Raw genomic sequence first — 9,781 nt, 5'->3', positions numbered from 1 at the left:
ACAAAAATAGTTTTATGGTTTGGGGTCACCACAACATGAGGAACTGTTTGAAAGGGTGGCAGCGTTAGGTTGAGAATCGCTGCTCTGGAGGAAGGGTGTGTTGTGGTGGCAATTCACAGCACCTTTATTGAAAGCTTTCTAGGTGAAAGGCCCTGAGGTGTAACTTTGTTCAAAGGGCACTTGGCAAAACGAAACTCCCTCCCAGCTGCCACCCAGTAGAGCCTAGATAGGGCACTTGCCTAGAGGAAAAAAAAAAAGGGGGGGGGGGGCGCGCAACCGGGCTAAGAGTTCTGCCTGATTTGTGAGCCACTCATTTTCAAGAAGCGACTCAACATTTATTGAGCACCTCTGGGACAGGCCAAGTCCAAGGACCTAGACAAAGAACTACAGTTTCCACTATCGTGTGGCCAGCCCCTCTGTAGTGAGAGGTCACTGTTAAATGGATGCAGCCGGCCAGTGCACAATTTGCCAACCAAAGATGCGCTTGAAAGCCATTCAGCGAGACTCGGAAGCAGAGCAAAGCTAGGAGGCAAGCCTGCAGGTCCGGGCTCGGCAGCCTTTGCTGGAAGTCAGTTTCCTCACTGTGAGATCTATCAGTGATCTCACAGATCTCAGAGATCTGTGCTTTTGAGCGCACAGAAATAGCACTCAGGACAACCATTACAAAGATTCCCGAAGCCCACCCCAGCTTTATAGAATCAAAACGGCTGGATCTACATTTCCACACCCACCTAACCCTTCGGGGCACTTCTGAGGTAGTTAAGTTACACATCTTAACCTAGAGTACTACTTAATAGGGGCATAACAACCTGCTTCGGAGATGCAAGCGATTCAAGTCCTAAATGGGCAACGTGTGCGAAAGAGCCTCTTAAACAGCAATATACTTCTTTGCAAATGACAGTAATTAAAACAGCCAAATAATAACCGGACAATAACAGTAAAAGGACTGCGGGGCGCTCCAGGAAGGAGGCGAATTACCGTCCGCACCGCAGCCGGCGCAGTCAGGGCGACTGTCTCTTTAAGGCCCACCCCCCGCACCTCCCCCTAGGGGCGTGTCAGAGGAGGTCAGCGGCGCGTGCGCGCGACTCCTCCGGGCGGCCGCAGCGGCGCGACGCCGGCGCTTGTGGCGTGTGCGCTTGGCCCCGCCCAGGCCCCGTCCCTGCCCTCCCCCACCCCCTCCGCGGGGCCTCCCCCGCCCGCGCTGTCCAGCTGGGCCAGTGACGCTGGCGCAGCCGCCGCCGCCGCCGCGTTCCGTCCTCGGAAGCCCGACCGCGGCCCGCGTCCTCCTCCTCCTCCTCCCTCAGCAGCCCGACCGGCAGCGCGAGGCCGACCGGGAGCGCGGGCGGGCGGGCGCGCGCAGCGGCGGAGCGGATCCGGCGGCGCGGGAGCTGCTAGCGCCCCCTTCCCGGAGGTCTCGGCGCCGCTCTCCCCCCCGGTGAGTTGTCACGGCCGCCCGGGCCGGGGGGCCGGCTTTGTGTCCGCGGCGCGCGCGGGACTGGCTGTCAGGGCGCGGGCGGCCACGCACCCCCGCGGGGACGCGGCGGGCCTCGGCGCGGACGCTTGCTCCCGCCCCGGCCGGTGTCAGCGCTGCGAGCCGCGCCGAGGGTAAGCCGGGCCGGGGCCGCCCGGAGGCCGGCGGGGTGGCCGTGGGGCCGGGGGAGCCCGAGGCTCGCCCCCCGGCTCGGCGGAGCCCGCGGCGGGCGGAGGCCCTCCGTGTGGCCGCGCTGGCCCTCCCTCCACGCACGCCCGGCGAAGCCGAGGCCCCGCACGGCCGGACGGGCTCGGCCGAGGTGGGTTTCCTGAGGAAATCTTGCAGCCGCTCGCGTGTGCGCGTGAGAAACTTTTCTTATTATGTGGGCTGTAGCTCGCTGAAGCCACTTCCTGTTCGGTTTGGTTTTTGATGGAGCTGCAAACAGACTTTGCCTTTTTGAGCCTCAACTGAAATCCCAGATATTGATGAGACTGACGGTCCTTCACGGTGGTGACTGTGTAGCCACCGTGGGGGAAAAACTTACCTGCTAACGGCATTGGGAGGGCAGCAAGGCCCAGGGAAAGAGGCGTCAAGTTCACTGGGAACTTCATGGCTCGGCAGAGGCCTGATGTTGTTGCGATGCACTTCTATGGTGACAGGGCAGTATATGCTGCCCTTTGTTGCTCTTGCTGACTGGGGTTTGAAGTCCTCTGTACAGAGATGTACAGGAACATAATCCGGTTCAGTTAAGCCATGGGTATTTACTCTTTTCTAGATCTGCAGTGTCTTCCCACTTTTTCCACTGTGATCAATTTGCTTTTTGCTTTTAGAATCCCTTTGGTTAAAAAAAAAAAAAAAAAAAAAAAAGAGACACACACACTTACTTTTCGTGTTCTGGGAATTCTACACCCACATTGTCACCATCTAGTGGAGACTAGTAGAGACATGCCCTTGGCATTGACTTCTTAGTTTTCTGAGCGTTGCAGCTTTCATTAGATGCATATTCAAGTAGAAATGAGAATTGTCTGAGTTGGAGGGTGTTCCTATTGGGGTGCCCCCTTCCCCTCCCCCTATCATATCTCACTCCTTCTCTCTCTCTTCATCTCCATCTAATAAACCTCTTTCATATAAAATCTGCTGTGCGCATCATCGTTTTATTTGGTCCTAACACCTGTACTTCAGTATAGGAATGTTTTCATAAAACAGTGATAATGTGGAAAACTTCTTGAGGGGTTATTGTATATCAAGCTTGTGCCTCAAGAGTCTCAGTTAAAAGAAATTAAATTCATTTAGTGTTCATGAGTTCGAGTGTGTGAGCCTGTGCACATACACACCCTGATGCTGGCGTGGAGGTCAAAGAACAACTTGCAGGAGCCAGTTTTCTACCTCCCAGCAATTGAACTCAGGTGACCAGGTGTGGAGGCAAGTGCTTTTTACACATTGTGCTATCTCACTGGCCCCAGTTTCACTTTTGATCTCCTTTAATAATATCTGAGGCAGGGTGGATATTATTCTTATTTTTCAAGTTGAGACAAAAGCCACACAAGGTAAATAATCTAAGACCATAAACGTAAATGCTGGCATCTCCAGATCCTTCTCAGAGAACCACTATTTGGGGCTGTTTCTCTAATTATAAGCATTTCTAACTCCCGGATACACATTAACAGCAGGTTTGCACAAATCTACTTGTTCACCTTTTTTTTTTTTTTTTCCATTCTATTTTGTGTGATACACAACATATGCCAGTTGTTTCCTGGTATTATAGGTGCTGTGATGAATAAAACCAAAACCAGACAGGTCTTCATGGTGTTCTGGGTTTTTTTTTTTTTTTTTAACGGGCATTGGTGTTTTGCCTGAATGTCTGTGTGAGTGTCAAATCTTGGAGTTATAGACAGTTGTGAGCTGCCATATGGATGCAGGGATTTGAACCCCAGGCCTCTGGAAGAGCAGTCAGTGCCCTTAACCACTGAGCCCATCGCTCTAGCCCTGGGTGCTACAGTTTTTAAGTTAGTTTATTTTGGTTTATGGTGGTAGTTTTCTTTACTGTTTGCTGCTTAAGGAACTTGTACCCATTAAGTTAAAAGAGGGGACACTTACCAGTTTGAGACCTGCAGATGGGATTCCTGTCTATTCTGGATGTTATAGTAGTAGGAATTATATATGGAACAAATCTTCACCTACTGCTCTAGAAAAGCCTCAGGGTGTGGTCCTGAGAGTAAACCCACCAGCAGTTTGTCTTGCTGAGCCCGAGCTTGAGAAGAGCCAGCATCTAGGCTTGTTGAAAAGGTAAAAAGGTGCTGCAGCCAGTCTGGCCGGTGGCAAGACCTCAGCACTCAGTTTCCTGGCTGGTCTCCACGGTGTGGTGATTGAACTGAAGCTCTTATGTAATGGTGCATCTTCTGGCAGGGGATTTCCTCCTCTGCTGTTGCAGGGGCAGCAGTTCCTGCTTCACCACTTCCTCCACACACATACAAACATACCCTCCAAAGCTAGTAATTTACTTAGCTTCGAAAGTAAGTCTTTTTACAAGTTTATTATTACTATTAATCATTATTTTGCACACTTGTGCTTGTCCATTTCTCATACTAAAACTTGCCTTTGGTTGTGCTAGTTTGTAATCTCAGCATTGGGGAGGCCTGAGGTAGGAGGGTCATGAGTTTCACCTAGCCTGGATACATAAACAGTGAAACCCTCTGTCAAAATCAGATGGCAAAAACCAAAAGAGCTCTCTACCAAAATATCCTTTGCTCTTACTTCATACTTTTTCTTGTGCTTTTTCTGTATCTTTAGCTCTCTTGAAAACTGTTCAAGCCAGGCATGGTGGTGCATGGTTGTAATCCCAGCACTTGGAGGCAGAGACAGGTGGATCACTGAGTTCGAAGCCAGCTAGGTCTACAAAGCAAGTCCAAGATAACCAAGTCTACACAGAGAAACCCTGTCTTGGGGGAAAAAACAAACAAACAAAACCCCCCAAAAGAAAACTGTAAAACTATTTACTTTTGATATCTTCTGTAGGCTTAGAGAAGTAATAAAGTATCTTAATAATTCAGTTAGGGTCTGTAGAGATGGCTCAGTGATTGAGTGCATGCTGCTCTTGCACAGGACTGGAATTTGATTCTTGGCACCCAACCAGCTCACAGCCACTCATAACTTCACAGCTTCAAGTGACTTGATGCCCTTTTCTGGCCTCTGAATGCACACAGACACCTACACATAAACAACAAAATCTTAAAAATGTTGAGCCTGGGCAGGGTGGCAAATGCCTTTAATTCTAGTGTTGAGGAGGCAGGGCAGAGTTCAGGGCCAGTCTCATCTACATAGTGAGTTCTAGGACAGCCGGTACTAAAAAGTGAGACCTTGTCTGAAAACAAAGAAAAAGTTAAAAATTCAATGGGGAACATGATTTTCCTTGTTTCAGTACCAAACAGGTGATCTAGGAGAATGAAGCAGAACCAGAAGAAAATGAAGGAAAGCCAGAGAACACATGGGTGTGTTTTCTCTTCTTTCCCTATTACCAATTCATGAGCGGTAGTGGCAGGTTGTTGTAGCCCACTTGTCTGCGCACATTAAACATTTTACTGAGCTCGTGGATTGACGTGGTCTAGTTGAAACTGATGAGCAAGATTCATTTTCCTTCCTCTACCTGCCTTGAAATCATGAGATTCCTGCTGAGATCATTCTCGAGTAGTAGAAGAATGGAGAAAAGGAATCATGTAGCTTTTTTTTTTTTTTACGTTGAAAGCAAGGATTGCTGTGTTGCAGACTTGAATGTAAAGATTATGACATTTGTGTTAAGGGCAAACATTAAAATAAAAATATGACAAGCACTTCTCTGAAGATTGTATCTGTGTAGGGATCACTCTATGTCTCTGTCCATTTTCTGTTATTGTAACAAAGTACCTGAGATGTGGGAACTCATTAAGAAGAGAAGCTTATTTGGCACACAGTTCTGGAAACCAGGAAGTTGAAGAGCTTGGCACCAGCGTCCTGCATGGTATCATGGCACAGGGTATCACATGGTAAAAACTTGGTAACTTGAGTCTCTTCCTCTTCTAAAGTCAGCATGGGAGCCCCACCCTCAGCATCTCATTTAATCCTAGTTATAGCCAGCCACCTTCTAATCCCACCTCCAGCTAGAATTCATCAATTTGAGGTGTCTGCTCCTTCCTTCCTTCCTTCCTTCCTTCCTTCCTTCCTTCCTTCCTTCCTTCCTTCCTTCCTTCCTTCCTTCCTTCCTTCCTTCCTTCCTTCCTTCTTCCTTCCTTTTTTGGTTTTTCAAGACAGGGTTTCTCTATGTAGCCTTGGCTGTCCTGAACTCGCTTTGTAGACCAGGCTGTCCTCAAATTCAAAATCCTCTTTAATCCACCACATCCATATGTAATAACAATGAGCCTTCACCGAGTCAAATGGTTTTTAGAAAATTCATGCTCATAAGCTATATGGCTACATTGTAGGATACTTAAAAAACTTAAAGCAGTAAAAATACTGTGATGTGGGAGGGCTGTTGGCTTGCTCATGTGAAGAAGAACATAGTTTAGGGCTGGGACTAGAATTTGAAGCTGTTGATCTTGAGACCCAGGAAGCAGTCAAGCAAATCTTGGGTATGAAAATCTTATTTACTACATCATGGCTGAAATTCATGTAAGTAGACATTGTTCTTTTGGTTGATGTGTGTTCACCAGTGTCAACCTGTAAAATTTTTTTAGGTGAGAAGGGAGAGGTCCATCATGCATCTCTTATCTGTGCATGCCCACCCCCTTGAGGTTTGTTTTTTGTCTGGAAAGCATCAATGTTCCTTTATTTGCTCTTTGTCTTTTGTCTCTCAGCTGGGTGTAAAGGTCTCCAGGGGCCTGGTAGATCTGGAAGTGCTGCTGAGCTGAGTTACTGAAAGGCCAGCTGCTGCTCCCAAGACTGCAGGACAGTTGAGTCTGAAGGCACTGGGTATAAGAAAGAGTAACAGGGAGTACAGCAACTGTGGGGGAACTGAGTGGGGTTTCAGACTCTGGTGTTGTCTGTGATGTGTCTCCCTCCTAGAGACAGATGAAGGCTGTATGCCAAGAATTCACTCAGTACTCCCAAAACAGGATGTTAGTGAGGCATTCTCTCAAGCAGAAACAGATGTAGTTGCCTGTTACTGTAGCCAGTGTTGAGAGAGCTCTAAAAATTACCTGGTAGCTGTGTGCCTTGATCTATCCCCTCCCAAGTACTGGTACAAGTGTTTTGTTTTTATTTTTTATTTTTTTTTGTGACTTGGGAAAAGTCTGAGATGCTTTATGACAGCAGCAGACTACAGAGGTGGTGACTGATAGCTCTTTATTGCTTGGATCTTTTATGTTGCAAAGTAAATGGTTTGGGATTCTTTTTGCCAGTAGTTGGAGATTGGGAGCAAAACTTCAAGAGAAGAGATTTGAATAGTGACTCTTCCTGACTTCCTTTTTTTTACCAACTTTTTCTCAAGGAGAACCATGTACCTAATCTGCCCAAATCCAGTTACCACCAGTATTGACATGCCTACACACCCATGCAAGTTTAAGATCAGAATGGAGTTAAACTGTTACTTAGACTGTCCTTGCTGAAGTTCTTTTTGGCCAGACTTGGTTTGGCTTTTGACTAGACTGTGAGCGGAACTCACTTCTGGGCATAGGATAGCTGCATATTAGTCCAGTTCTTCCCCCTTTGGGTTGTTGTTCTCAGTAGATCTCTGTAAACTAAGTGGGTAGGAGCCTGAAGAAGGGAACAAGGACCTGGGCTGCTCATTTTCATCTTAAATTGTAATTGTCTCTGCAGAGAATTTGAGGGGAGTTTTTCCTTCAATTGCCATTGAAGTGGGAAAATATTACAGAAAAGTTGGAATATACTGGGAAAAAAACTGTGCAACTTAACATGTCTTTTCTGTGTATTCTGTTTCTTCCAACTTTTGTGATAATCCCTAAGCATTCAGTTTGAATTTTGTCTTTTCTCAGCATTATTCCATAACCATTTTCCTGTGACTCACCCTTAATAGTTAAAATGGCTTTATATGGTATTCAAGAAAGAAAGAAAGATAATTTCTATGTTTACTCAAGGAGTATTTTTTGGCATTTAGCATTTTATTTTGTCATGTGCGCCCCCCCCCCCTTTTAAGAAATGGCTTCATTGGCTTATAATATACAGATTATAAAAATTTACCCGTATGGCTTCTTTCACTTAGCTTGGCTTATTTCCCCTAGCATGTTTTTGAGGTTTGTGTTATAGCCTGTTCATCTGTTCATTACTAAGTAATAATTCTTTGTATAGATGTACCACTTTAAAATTTTTTCTTATTTTGTGAAACAAGGTCTCATTATGTAGCTTTGGCTGTCCTAGAAATATATATGTTTACCAGGCTGGTCTCAATTCACAGAACTCTACCTGCCTCTACTTCCTGAGTGTGGGATTAAAGGTGTGTGCCACCACACCCAGTCTATACCACTTTGCTTATGCATTAGTTGACAGACATTAGTATGCACAATGCAACTTTTTTTAGTATATTTGTAGGGTTATATAAGATCACACCAGTCTAAATTTAGACTGTGCTCATCTGCTTTCTCTCTGTTTTACCTACTTGGACATTTCATATTATTGTAATTATGGTATGTAGTCTTTAGTAACTGGCTTCTTTCAGTTCCAGGTTTTTGTTTTTGTTTTTGTTTTTAAGTATGTATGGCTGTTTTGCCTGTGTACCATGTTCATGCAATACCTTCTGAGGCCAGAAGATGGTGTTATATTTCCTGGGACTTGAGTTACAGACAGTTGTGGGCCACCTTGTGGATGCTGAGAATCAAAGCCAAGTCCTGGAAGAAAAAGTGGTGTTCTAGGCTCTCCAGCCCCACCTAACTATTGTTAAGGTTTACTGGTGTTGTAGCATTTGTCTGTGCTTCAGTCCTAGTTTATTGTCACATACACCTTACTTAAATATCAGCTGATGGACATTTGCATTGCTTCCACTTTGGTTTTGATAGTATTTCCAAGAACAATGTTTTTGTTTACTATAGCCATGTATAAAATTTGAGATCCTCCTGCTTCAGCCTTCCAAGTGCTCGATTATAGGCATGCACCACCACAGACAGCTAAAAACACTTTTGTGTAAGTTTTTGGGTGGATGTGTGTTTTCATTTCTTAGGGCTATATTTTAAAGTTACATTCATATTTCTGATTTTAGGTTAACCTACTTGGTAATGCAGTTTGTTTGAGGAAGAATAATGTTAGAACAAATCTCTTGGTCTTGATCTATTGTAATTGCCCTAAAATCTTTGGAACAAAACCCGATGATGAGTGTTGGCATAATAGTATCTAAACTTAGTGCACATATACTTCTTCTCTGAAAATACTCAACTTTTTGAAATTGGTGTCACTGTACTTTTCAGAGAGGCCTTTACCCAGTATGCCACAGTGCTTTCATTATTAAGTGTAGTTGGAGAAGTTTTTTTTTTCCTTGTAAAAATTGTCCTGGAATTTTGTGTACCTGCTGGGGAGTCAACCAGTAAGATAGAGGAAGATCTAAAGTGGCTATGAGTGCAGTGAATATGCAGATCTGAAAAACCCTGCTCTTTAGAGAAGCACTCACCGCCCTCATACAGGTGGACTTTGGCTACTGCTGAGTTTAAAAAAAAAAAAGAAAGAAAAGAAAAAAAAAAAAAAGATCAGGCTAGACACCAGAAGGAGCAGATGGTGCTGCTGAGTGTCATTTCATCTATGGGATCTAATCCTGAGTGTTTATACCAGGCCAGCCATCTTACTGGAATAATGTAACAGCTTGTCTCTCTTTTGCCTTGTCCTAGTCTGAAGTAGCCTTCATGATCAACAGCAGGTTTTGCTTTTCTTACTTCTAGATCATTTGTAAAAACTCTTGAAGCTACACACTTAGAAGCCATCTAGTTATTTTATCAGAGTGTCAAGACAGTTTCTTTCTAAAGAAACAGGGCAGGGTACATGCCCTCCAAGACAGATAAAAATGAGAACTTTAGTTAGCCTCCTCTGGGTTCCTGTATCTGAAACCAAGCCAAAGACTAGTCCTTCTGGAAAGTTCTTCAAGATGTGTATGTATAAATATTTATGAATACAGCTATAACTTAACCTGGCAGAGTTGATTGTCTAAAATGGTGGTATCTGGAGTAGGCCCTGCTGGTAATACAAATTTATTCCCAAGTATTAGAATTTCAAGAGGCCCAGTGGTGAGTCAAATTATTTTTAAATTTTATTTATTTATTTTAATTTTTGAGACAAGCTCTATTTGGAACTCACTATGTAAACTAGGCTGGCCCAGAATTCTCTAGAGATTCACCTGTTGTT

The 9,781-nt window shown here is 44.9% G+C and overlaps 1 protein-coding gene across 1 annotated transcript in view; it reads left to right on the top strand.

The window, feature by feature from the left end:
- Positions 1-1,209: 1,209 nt before the first annotated feature.
- Susd6 (sushi domain containing 6) overlaps positions 1,210-9,781 on the top strand; it is a 94,319-nt gene continuing 85,747 nt past the window's right edge. Inside the window, exon 1 of the mRNA XM_055595345.1 lies at positions 1,210-1,435. The gene's annotated coding sequence lies outside the window, so the exon portion shown is untranslated. The remainder of the gene's footprint in view (positions 1,436-9,781) is intronic.

The sequence above is a fragment of the Psammomys obesus genome, unplaced genomic scaffold (genome assembly GCF_907164565.1).
Source record: "Psammomys obesus unplaced genomic scaffold, mPsaObe1.curated_primary_1811, whole genome shotgun sequence".
Lineage (NCBI taxonomy): Eukaryota > Metazoa > Chordata > Mammalia > Rodentia > Muridae > Psammomys > Psammomys obesus.
This window is presented reverse-complemented; position numbering and strand designations above follow the sequence as displayed.